General features: G+C 30.2%; 2 protein-coding genes across 2 annotated transcripts in view; one reads left to right on the forward strand and one right to left on the reverse strand.

Moving 5' to 3' along the window:
• The window catches only part of LOC148621163 (focadhesin-like), a 270,468-nt gene that overhangs the window by 178,150 nt on the left and 79,871 nt on the right, over positions 1-12,447 (reverse strand). The gene's annotated exons all lie outside the window — the stretch shown is intronic.
• Positions 7,985-12,447, forward strand: part of LOC148621164 (FMRFamide receptor-like) — a 46,377-nt gene continuing 41,914 nt past the window's right edge. The window contains exon 1 of the mRNA XM_088575258.1: positions 7,985-8,802. The gene's annotated coding sequence lies outside the window, so the exon portion shown is untranslated. The remainder of the gene's footprint in view (positions 8,803-12,447) is intronic.

Here is a 12,447-nt window from a genome sequence, read left to right on the forward strand (position 1 = left end):
GTCATGCTTGAAGTCTTTATTCTGTGTCAAATCAGTTAATACAGGGTCATGCTTGAAGTCTTTATTCTGTGTCAAATCAGTCAATACAGGGTCATGCATGAAGTCTTTATTCTGTGTCAAATCAGTCAATACAGGGTCATGCATGAAGTCTTTATTCTGTGTCAAATCAGTCAATACAGGGTCATGCATGAAGTCTTTATTCTGTGTCAAATCAGTCAATACAGGGTCATGCATGAAGTCTTTATTCTGTGTCAAATCAGTTAATATAGTGTCATGCTTGAAGTCTTTATTCTGTGTCAAATCAGTTAATATAGTGTCATGCTTGAAGTCTTTATTCTGTGTCAAATCAGTCAATACAGGGTCATGCTTGAAGTCTTTATTCTGTGTCAAATCAGTCAATACAGGGTCATGCTTGAAGTCTTTATTCTGTGTCAAATCAGTCAATACAGGGTCATGCATGAAGTCTTTATTCTGTGTCAAATCAGTTAATACAGGGTCATGCATGAAGTCTTTATTCTGTGTCAAATCAGTTAATATAGTGTCATGCTTGAAGTCTTTCCAGCAAACAAAATAGTGGAAGAAATGTTAATATAAAGTGAACAGAATGTCATAGAAGAAATTAAAACAAAGAAAATACATTGAGCGGCATTCCTTAAGGAATCTGTGCATTTGACCTTTGATTTGTGACCTTTTAAGTAAAATATGTACAGTAAAACCTGCCTAACCAGAACCCCATTTGGACTGTAGATTTTTTTTAGGTTAGATACACGTTCGAATTAGTCAGTTTCAAAATACATTTAAACTAAATGGAAGGAATTCAAAAAGTGTCTGGTTTTGACAGATTTTTAGTTTATTCTAGGTTTGGTATACAGCATTACATTGTCCCATTTGCAATTTGGTGCTGAGTAGGTACATGCATCAAGACTATACATTGTAGATTAAATTACTTAGTAATATGTTCTATAACATTTAACTCCCTGTATAATATAAAAAATGTGCTTCAGTCATGATGACCTTGACCTATGACCCTTTGACATTCCATGCAGTAAGAATCACATGTGTAAATGAAAACAAATCTTTTAGGCAAATTTAAGTTATTCATAATTCAGGGAACATATTGCAAACAAAAATTCCTTTTATTTTATTTATTTATTTATTTTTTTTTGGTAAATGATTTTGACCTTGACCTTTAAATTTAACTAACCTTAGAATCCGAAAGATTTTTTTAATTCATAAATTGAAGATCAGGATGACAATAAACCAAAATATTTAATGCGGAATATAATAGAACCACAATTTATTTAACTTCAAAACTAATAAGTATTACTATATAAATGGGACAATTCTAAGGTAAAGACCAACAATCCATCGAAGTGCATTTAAACTCAGTAACCCACTAAACAAGTCTTATATATCCTTTTCCATAGACAAAGTTAATTTGCTAAAATTCTCATTTGTATGATAATCAAGAAAACGTAATAACAGTGGCATGACCCCTGACCTAGAACAAGTTTATTTATGAGTGAAATTCGATACCTAGGAGCACTATCAAATAAGAAGTGTCCACTGATAAATAAACTAATGAAGATGCGATTGATTTGTCAACTGAATAATTAGCGTAATTTCCGTCACAGCTACATTCCAGTAATTATAGAAAGGTCAGTAATTGCACTCCACCTGAAATGTGATTTTCTTGTCAACTGAATACAATAAATGTTTTTTCTGGCTTATGATGGTTTTCTGTATCTTCTCATCGAGCTTAGATGTCCCTAGAGGATGCACATAGAGATGGACTTTATTCAAGGGAATGATGCTATGACAGAATTTCTGTAATCAATGAGGATTGTTCCAAGTTGTATAAGGCTACGTAGAACTGATTATCAGACTCCAATTAGGTCATCTATTCTATCCAAGTCTCGGATCACATACTAGTTAACCTTTTAGCCAGTTTGAATTATTTATTCCAACAGAAAAATCTATACCAGATTTTCTTTTCATCTTTAAGTTTTCAAAAACATTTTTTAGTCTTTTCCTTTAGGTGTTATAAAGAATTCATTCACAATAAACTGCTATGTATTACTTTCTCATTTATTTTACTTTACTTTTTTTTTATTTTTTTTATTTTCTTAATCTATTTTTAAAATCACAATATAAGAATAAATAATAAATCAAGTTTTGACTTTATCATCAATCACATGCATTTATAAACATAGCATTTAAAAAAACAAGAAATCTGTGAGCGACGGCTCACAAATGATTTCCCTGTTCTCTATTATGATATAAGAAAAAAAAACAAAGTCCTTGGTAAACAAGAAGGTGATGTCCATTTTTTCAGAAAAAAAAATTCCCACAATACAGCCTACCTACAGGAAAGAATGTGTTAAAATTTCAAGCCGCTGTGATAAGTAGTTGCCGATTAAAGTGGTTAATAAATTTCAACTTTAAAAAAATATAAAGTAAAAAGATAAACGAAGTTCTCTGTAAACAGTGGAACTTTTCATAACAGAGATCCAACCATATAGCCTACCTACAGGAAAAAAGAGTTAAAATTTTAAGCCCATGTGTTGAAAAAAACCATTACAGATGAAAACAGAGACAAGGGTAAACAGTATTACCCCTCTCCTTTGGAGCAGGGGTATAATAAATATTTGTAAAAAAAAATTTTGTAGCAAAAAAAACTGGAGAAAATTTTCAGGTAGAACATGAAGTTACAGGTCTTGTCTTGCAATGCATATCCCAACTCATACGGGAAGTAGATATCAACTACATTTTGTTCATGTCTGCAAAAACATGTCTCCAGTGTCCCGCAAAATGTTCTGAGCATTTTTGGTTCAATAGTTTCAGAGGAGCTGCACTGACAAGGTAATTTATGAAGATTTTTGTAAATTTTCAAGTTCAAAGTGGCATAACTCCTACAAAAATTAGGGAATCCAAATTTCCTGCTTATATGCACAATTATATATGACGTTCTTGCTTATATCATGTTTTATAAAATTCATTTCAATAGTTTCAGAGAAGTTGCACTACCAAGGTAATTTATGAGGATTTTTGGCAAATTTCTAAGTTCAAAGGGACATAACTCCTACAAAAATTGAGAGGATAAAAATTTTCAGATATATGCACAACTACAGGTACATATGATATTATTGATACATACCAAGTTTGTGATGGACAGAAAGACAGACGGACAAGCCAAAAACAATTTGCAATCCCACCAAGGTGGGGAGAGACGTAATCAGCAACCATAAACACTTAAATGTATGACCCATCTATATCAAGCCACACTTTAAGTAGCAGCCTTTTTACGAATCATGCAAAATCTGAAAAATGTGATACACCCAAAAAAAGGCTACACATTTTTATTTTTGTAATTAAGTTGTTTCATGGGTCTTTATTGTGAAATGTGTAATTATTTATTCATATCTGCCTGCTCTTAGGAGATAATCAACATTAAAAATCCAGTAGATTCTATTGTATTTGAGTGTCATTTACAGAGTTATCTCCCTTAATTTTGAAATTTACAGTGTATTCTATATAATTTTTATCTCCTATGAACATGGGTTATATGAAAAACCAAATGTTACTTTCTGTTTACTATGATATTTTAAACAAAATATAACAAAAATTAAAATATGTAGGCTTTCCAATCATGAATCACAATTTGCTTGATTGTTATGTGGAGTGCTACTTAAATTTAAAATCCATTCATCATGAGCTGAAATGTTTGCCATGAAAATTTTTTTCTATAATTCCATATATTTAAAATGAAACAGGAAGATGTTATCAGACAGCACCCAAAATGGCTTACAATAAATGTCTCATCTATTTAAAGCCCCACACCATCTTTAAAATCAATCCATCAATTGAATCAAGATAATTTTGACAAAATTGGGACAGACAGACAGACAAGGTGATTCCAAAATACCACCTACTCCTTAAATGGGGGTACAATTACACCCTTCACAATGCAACTCCATGTGTATTGGCCTGTAGAAAGTTACATTTAATAATTTAGATTGAAACCAAAACTTAAATGGTGCCCCATACTTTCCAAGAAAAATCATGAATTCCAAACAAAGACATCAAAATTATTTGTACCAATTTACATCACTAAATAGAAACTTTTAAGGCATTTCCATTTGATTGGCACCAGCATGGAATTACTCTTTTTAAATGGAGATTAATAAATTTGTTTCCTGGTTTGTTTTAAGTAGCATTCAATTCTGAATTAAAAGATCGGTCAACTGTCTTCCTCATCTGAATCTTTGAACTTTTTGCAAATTTAATAGTAGGTTATTAAGTCTGGCATACATCTATCAACTTTCTAAAAATATTTCTTCCATTCCAAGCCAGTGTATGTGACGTTGTAACCAGCGGGTAATGATTAAATTTCTGTGAGAGGTTTTCCACTATTTTAAATTTTCACAGTTTTCTACGGATTTCATGAGAGAAACAGATTAGTCTTCAGCCTATTCTTGATTTAAACTATTTCCCCACTCTCTATGGAAATATTAAGATTTTATCATGCTCACTAAAGCTCATATGTTGAAGATTTTGCCATCTTGAGTGGAGAAATAATTTAATCCACTCATTACCGAAACAGAATCTATATGTAACAGGAGTACATGAAATTTTCTGTGAATAATTTTGACCCTACCACCATGACTTAAAAAACTTAAAGATTAGATTAAATAAGAATCAATTATACCTGGTTAGTAAAAAAACAAATTTTCCTTGAAACTAAATTTCCAAATTCTGTCAAATTAATATATTTTTCATCTCAATTTTCATTGTTTGGGAAAGAACTGCATAATTACATGCAATCAGTAATGTTTTTTTCCCTGGTACTAATTTATATGCTCTAATATCCAATGCCAAAATTATGACTACAAAACAAAATTTTGTTAACAAAATTATGCTTTTCAAGAATAAATCCTATAAATTCAAGCCTTTCAAAAATGAGAGATTTTACTAAGTTAAGACAGACAGTAGGTTAGAAAGGGTTCAAAATCCATTGATTTTTATTTTCAAGGACATCATTGTGTCTGATTAAACAGCTTTATTTACTTATTTATTTTACTTTTTTATTTTTACTTTTATTTTTATTCAATAGTTAGGGCCTCCTGAGTATAAGAATGTTGTACTGAAGAAGATACATTAAAATGAATACAAATGTTATTCACGTTTTTTCTAACTTATACCATACCAGAGTTAGAAATAGCAGCCTGCCCGCCATCCCGTGACTGCATATTCTTTAGCAGGGCTGGCTAATTTTAGCAAAAATCTATATAGCCATACAGTAAATATTTTGAAAAATTGTATTCAAGACTGGCTAGAATTTGAGTGAGTTTCCTACCCTGACCATACTCTTTAATATTGAAGTTTGATAAATATCTATGCTCGTACCTAAAGCTGTAATTAATGTTACATAATGCATTCTTAAGCAACAAAAACAAACAATATCCTAATAATCAGGTATTCTACACACCCTCACTATTATTTTATAATTACCATTCAAATACGTCATAAAAGTTAGAAGTCAATCAAAACATCTTTTGTTTGGTATCAACATCAACCTACATTTGAAGCAAGGAATGTTTCGACAAAAAAAAAATATGACTTGAGTAATGTCAGAAATATTATCTCTTGCAACTTTTGAAATATTTATTGGTATACTAAATTTTGCCCATTTTTCTATACATTTGTCAACAAATTAAATATCACTAATTTCATATTTTCATAATTTAATTATTCTGATTAAATTTCAATTAAATTGAAAACAAGGGAAATAACTGTTGAATGACTCAATTAGTACCATTTTTGTAATTTGAATAAAACAGCAAAATTTAACGTACTGTTTACTTAATACAAACTCTAAGATCTATCCTATATTTACCTAACTTTGAAATTTTAGTTAAAAAGCAGTCTTCATAAACATCAGAGAGGATGATTCATGCATATCAAAAACCCACCGAATTAATTTTTTTTTTGTTTTTTTTTAAACTAAGAAACAATAACAGATCATATAACCAGTTCTAGTTTGCCATTTGGTTGTTTCTCGTTTAAATAAAAAAAAAATATATAGATTAGGTAAGAAATTTAGTTTTTGCAAGAGTTATCATTCTTGAATTTGTTGGTTTTAGTTGGATATGGAAGTAAAATTTTCAAATAAATACAGATCTGAATACAGAAATGACTATCATAACATAAAAATATTGAATATGTAGACTAAAAACACTCTTTGTTTGGTGGGTTTTTCTACACCATGAATCACATCTACCATAGCCTATGGCATAGGCCACAGTGTCTGAATTTTACATGGACAGGTACTAAAGAGGGCTGTTCATGTATTTTCCAAGCTTTGCAATGGTATGCAACTTGAAGATGTCATTTGTCCTGGGAATTACAGTGAAACATTAGAAATTACTTGTTTAACATGTAAAGTAATGGAAACGTTAGAAGTGGTTAGTGAGACCTAAGATTAATGAGTTATCTCCCTTTTTTCAATGAATTTCAATCCTTTCCATGTAATTTATTTCTCTTTAATCGTTGCAGTTAATCAAAAACCAACTTTGAGAAAGGATGCATTTGTGATACAAAATAATGAAAAAAATTTGAAAACAAAATTTGTCATCTGCCACCCACTGCCTGGTTTTTAAATGGACTCTCTCTTAAAAGTTCATCAGTGACACCTGTTTAAACTGAATGGTTAAGAATTGTATTTGTTAACTTTAAGCAGATATCTAGTTTACAAAAGTTCAAAAGGAATTAAGACATCTGGTTTAGACAGGTGTCTAGTTTGTTAATGATCTGTTTTAGTGGAGTTTTAGTGAACCCAAAAATAAAAGTTTAGTGTTAACAAGACCGAAATTTATTTCAAAATCTTTATATTTGTTATGTATTATCTTAAGACACATTTCAAGCATTCACTGTATTTTGAATGCAGTTCCAATACAACATAAATGAATGACATTCAATTGACATTCACATACAACTAAGGGTTAAATTCATTATTGCAGTGTTAATACAACCCCAGAAAGTTAATTCCAATGCTAATTTGTATCCACTTTATCAAAAATGTTTCCCCAATGTGTTTTGGATAATGCACATTGGTTTAATTTTAATATCAATGGACATTAGATGCTTCATTAGGTGTGAACATATTTTGGGATTTAAAAAGACATTCATTTAAGTAACACTCCAGCTAAGAATCATGCAAAATGTGATTCATGGGTAAAAAGCCTACATATTTTTATTTTTGATATTTTGTTTGAAATGTCATAGTAAAAAAAATTAACCTGGTATTTCATGAAACCCATGCTCTTTGGAGATAAAAATTATAAAGAATGCACTGTAGATTTCAAAATTAAGGGAGATAACTCTGTAAATGACACTCAAATACAATAGAATCTACTGAATTTTCAATTTTGATTATCTCCTAAAAGCAGCCAGATTTGAATGAATAATTACACTTTTCATAGTATAAACCCATAAAACAATTAAGAAATAAAAATATGTAGCCTTTTTGGGGATGTATCACATTTTTCAGATTTTGCATGATTCTTACAAAGACAATAATTGTACATGAAAACAAAGCACAAATACAGTAGCTGCTTATGTCGTGGACACACTCCATAAATTTACTACCGGTAGGAAATCACACTGTCTTCAACATTGATAATGTCCTCAGCTGTACCTCTAGGCATTATCCACTTTTCAAGCAATATTAGTTGTTTTGGTAGTCAAATTTTCATTATGATGCCATCTATAAAAGCAACTATTGTAAAGTTAATTGGCCAAAATTTTGAAAAATTTAATGGCAACAAGGTTTGTTCATATATTGTATTCACAGATATTTAAGCTGCATTTAAAGATAAAAATAATTGGAAAGAAACTACCATGTAGAAAATCAGAAATTTTTGTATTGAAGTCAAGCCCTGTTATAAGAAACATATTGCAAACATGTACGCAGAAGGTAAAGTCATTAATTCAAGATCATTAATTGATACGCTTCACAAAATATTCAAACAAAAGGAGTTTTGAAAAATCTAAGCAAGGTATTGATCATGGGTTTATTGGTGGGAGGAAGTTCCAAGTAAAGAACTGATGAATTAAAGACATTTCTACAGCTGGTGTAATATAACTGTGGCTCAATCATATTTCTAAATTAGTTTAAATCTTCATCAGCTTAGCACGAAAAAGTATTATATATATATACTAACAAAAGAAAATTCTATAGTTACTGGGATAATTTTCTGATTAGCTTATAATGTGAGTTTGGCTGGAAAAGTAAAATAAGCAGAAAAAAAGAAAAGTTTTAGAATTAAGTAGACTTAACATTATCATTTTTCCTGACGAAAAGGAGCTGCAACTTTTTAACCACGGAAAGAGCTGAATTTAGTTCCAATTGAATAGCTTTATATTAAGTTCATAGTATGAGCTAAGACAGACGTGGAGAGAAATATCCTGGCGTTAGAAAAGAATACCTGTTAGTTACTTTGTGTTGATTCATTCAGTCCAATACAGACTTTAACAGGATCAAGGGACCAGGAGCACTAATCATAGCATGAATGAGGAGTTGAATATTGATTTGATATATCAATGTAAATATGAAAGTAGGATATTATCTCGATATTCCTGAAGAATTGTTGGCATCAGTTAACATTACTGCAGGTATCTGAATTCACTAAGTATAACTAAATTTCAGAGGGATATCGTATCCAGGAAAATATTTTTTGAAATATTTCTTACTGATGCAGAAGAAGTTATGGAATAGAACTACATTAATGACTAAGATTGCAGGTAGGAATCTTTTCTAATAGTATCAAAAGATTTTGTTTTTTTTTTTTGGGGGGGGGGGGAGGGTTGTTTGTTTTTTGTTGTTTTATTTTTTGTTTGTTTGTTTGTTTGTTTTTTTAACATGCATTGGATAAATTTTAAAAGTATTGGTAAAACCTGGCTAAAAGTCAGTATTTACCAGGAAATTTTATCTAAATGGGTAAAATTAGGCAATTACTTCTAATCTATAATACCAGTACTTAGTATTTGATCAGGAACTTTTTATTGACTTGGTAAATATTCTAAAAGTTAAGCTTTTAGTACAAAACAAACATTGACTGAAATGAAAACTCTAAAAACGACACTAAAAAAAAAAGTTATAATTGAGTTCCAATAATAATAAATGTTTGGGTAAAATTTGTTTATAAGCTTTTAATTCAAAAGCAAGCATTGACTGAGGTTTTTACATGTATTGTGAGTAGATAAGCTATCATTTGCATACAAACTGTTTCAAAATAAAAGAAAGTGACAGGAAATTTAATATAAATGGGTAAAACTAGGCAATTTGTTTATACTTTTGAAAAGTAAACTTCTTATTGACTGAGTAAATCATTTCAATGGTGCGTTTAAAATACAAAACAAACTTTGATTTAAACTAGTACTGTAAGCATGAACTTAAATAGAAATTATCCATTGCAAATAAATGTTTGGGTAAAACTTGAATATCAGCTTTTAATTCAAAAAGTGAGCACAGCATTGATTGCGCTTTTTAAAAGTACGCTAAAAACTTTTTGTGCAAGTAATGAACGCTTGCAAACCAAATGTTTCAATACTGATTACAGCTACAAGTATTTCTATTTGCCATATTTGTTTGTAGAATTGAAATTTCGTAGAAAAATTGAAAAAAGACATATCAACTGTATGTTCAGAAAACAAAACTTCAGTGTGAAATTTTTAATCTGGTGTCCATGCATTCACATTATTGGAATATATCTGCACAACAATGTAAATCCAAAATATCCAAAGAGTAATTCATATCAGAAATTTATTCCACGTCCTTTTATATGATAGACTGGAAGTATTTGATACTGAAAAATACTAGTACAATTATTTTTTTTTTTTTTAATTTCCATTTAGTAATTCATTTTTTTTTTTATTTAATTATCAATTCGTAACTGATACTTATCATGGATTCTTATTTACAGTGAAACCTGTCTGAAAAAAAAACACTTTTTGGACTTAATTAGTACTTAAGCTAAGAATCATGTTTAAAATTATGTTTAAAATGTAATAGTATATGATATTAACATGTGGCTTTTCATATAACCTGTGCTCTTATGAGATAAAAATTATATAGAATGTACTGTAGAATTTAAAATTAAGGGAGATAACTCCGTAAATGACACTGAAACACAATAGAAACTACTGGATGTTCAATGTGAATTATCTTCTAAGAGCAGACAGATTGGAATGGCAGACATTTCATCCTATAGACCTATAAAGGAACTAAATAAGATAAGTTAAAATACATAGCCTTTTTGGAGCGTATCACATTTTACAGAATTTGCATGATTCTTACCAAGACTGCTACTTTTCATTTTAGACAGGTTTACTAAGGTTTAAAGTACTCTTAAATTGATGTAGAGGGATATTAAAAAAGTATCTGGTTTCGACTGGCTTTAGGATTATTCTGGTTCATTTTTGACTGGTTTCACAGTATAAACTGTATTATAATTCCTAAAAACATGTTAAAAACAATTCAGAAATCCAAAAGTAGCATAATGTTTCAAATTACTCTGTATCTAAAATGCAGGGTTTTACTGTTAAGGATTTAGGTTATACATGTATATACATACTGGTCCATTTGTTGTGGTTCATCATATTCATTCTTTTTGCATAGGTACATGTCTCTAGAAATGTTTTATTGAAAAACATGTTGAAATATTAATTCAACATAGTGACACCTTTTGCATGTGACATGTATTTAAAACAGATGAAAATAAAACCTTAGTTTTATCAATAAGTTGCTATCAAAACAAGGAAAAACAGCGTAAAAACATGGCACTTCGGAAACATTTCCAAATTTATTTTCCAAAAGATTCCAAACTAAAATTTGTATCAAAAACATTTCAGAAAACACTGCATGAGAACCAAGCTTAATTGGAACCTGTTTTTCACAAACATGCTTAATTTTTATACTAATTATTGAACTGCTCCAGAAGAATTATAAATCATCCTCATTTGTAAGATTACAATTGTCTGATACTAGAGGTTAGTGATGAAAAACTGTCCTATATATAAGACTGGTCTCGTTTTTCAGTTGGGGTGACAGGGGTTCATATTTACATTCCAGGAGTTGAAGCTTATGGACTTACGCAAGTTTTAAACCAAAGGTCCATGTCAGGAAAAAGTCCATAATAAAGGGTCAATTAAAAGTGTCTAATGTAAATGAAATTTATAGGTCAAAGGTAAAAAATTGAGAGTCCCGCCCTTTAACCACCATCAATTTGAACCCCTGGGTGATTATCACATTAGTCTATGATTATAGATGTACATGTATTAAAAAGATGTTCCTTATAACATCTAATACTTATCTTTTAATAGTTACTTTAATTGTGAACATTTTCGTTGCACATTCTGAATTTAAAGGCTTTGAGATTTTTCAAAATTTAATACTGTGAAAGTATTTAAACTTTTTTTGGATACCAATTTTGTGGATTCAGGAAGAAACACAAATTTGTGGATTCTTGAATTTGTGGTTTTGAGATTTTCAGTTTATACATCTATGGAAATATCATTGTTTGGCCTACCCTTGAAAACCATGAAAATTGATACCCCACAAACAATAGTAATTTCACTTGCAAGTATTTTGGTTTTATAAATTACATCAAATAAAGTGTGTCCCTACAGATGGAATCAGAAGAGACAGGGTGCCATAAAGTGTATCCCTACAGAAGAAATCAGGAGAGACAGGGTACCCTGACCCCTTTGATGGGTTTTATAAGCACCTTGTCCTTTTCTTTCAACTTAAAATAGCTGTTCATGATTGTATGATGTGCCTTCAAATATGTGTAAGAGTCCCCCTTTTTTTTCTACAGGGATTACTAAGATAAACAGATTATTGACTCAATTTTACAAAAAGTCATGAATATAAAAAGTCTTCAAAAGTTACAAATGATATCATAATACTGTTTTCTACTATAATCATTATTCCAACTCAATTTACGTCCTTAAAGAACTTTTTTTTAGAAATGTTAAATGCTGCTAGTCTCTTGTTTTATCCTTACCAAGACGTTCTACACTAGGTTATACTAAAAATACCCCTACTCAACAATATCTATTGAACCTGGAATAGTAAGAAAAGGAGCAATTCATCATGCAAAAGCAACATATTTCCAAATATCTAAGATTTCCCTACAAAAGAAGCTGAAAAATCTTGTACAGAAATGGATGAACAGACTATATGACTAACAGACAAGGTGATTGCAATATAACACAAGGGTATAACAGAATTGGATATTCCTCACTGCAGAAAGGAAAGGGGGAGGTTGTTGGTGGTACACATTTTGGTAGATGAAGTGTGAGAATGTTGAAGAAAAGGAGGTACTTGCTTTTTGATGTTGGTTGTTTGGGAGGGTTGATTATATGTTGTTGTTCTTTTTTATCGTG

Source organism: Perna viridis, chromosome 3, assembly GCF_037379345.1.
Source record: "Perna viridis isolate PV_CMFRI_1.1 ecotype Kerala chromosome 3, ASM3737934v1, whole genome shotgun sequence".
In the NCBI taxonomy this organism is placed as follows: domain Eukaryota; kingdom Metazoa; phylum Mollusca; class Bivalvia; order Mytilida; family Mytilidae; genus Perna; species Perna viridis.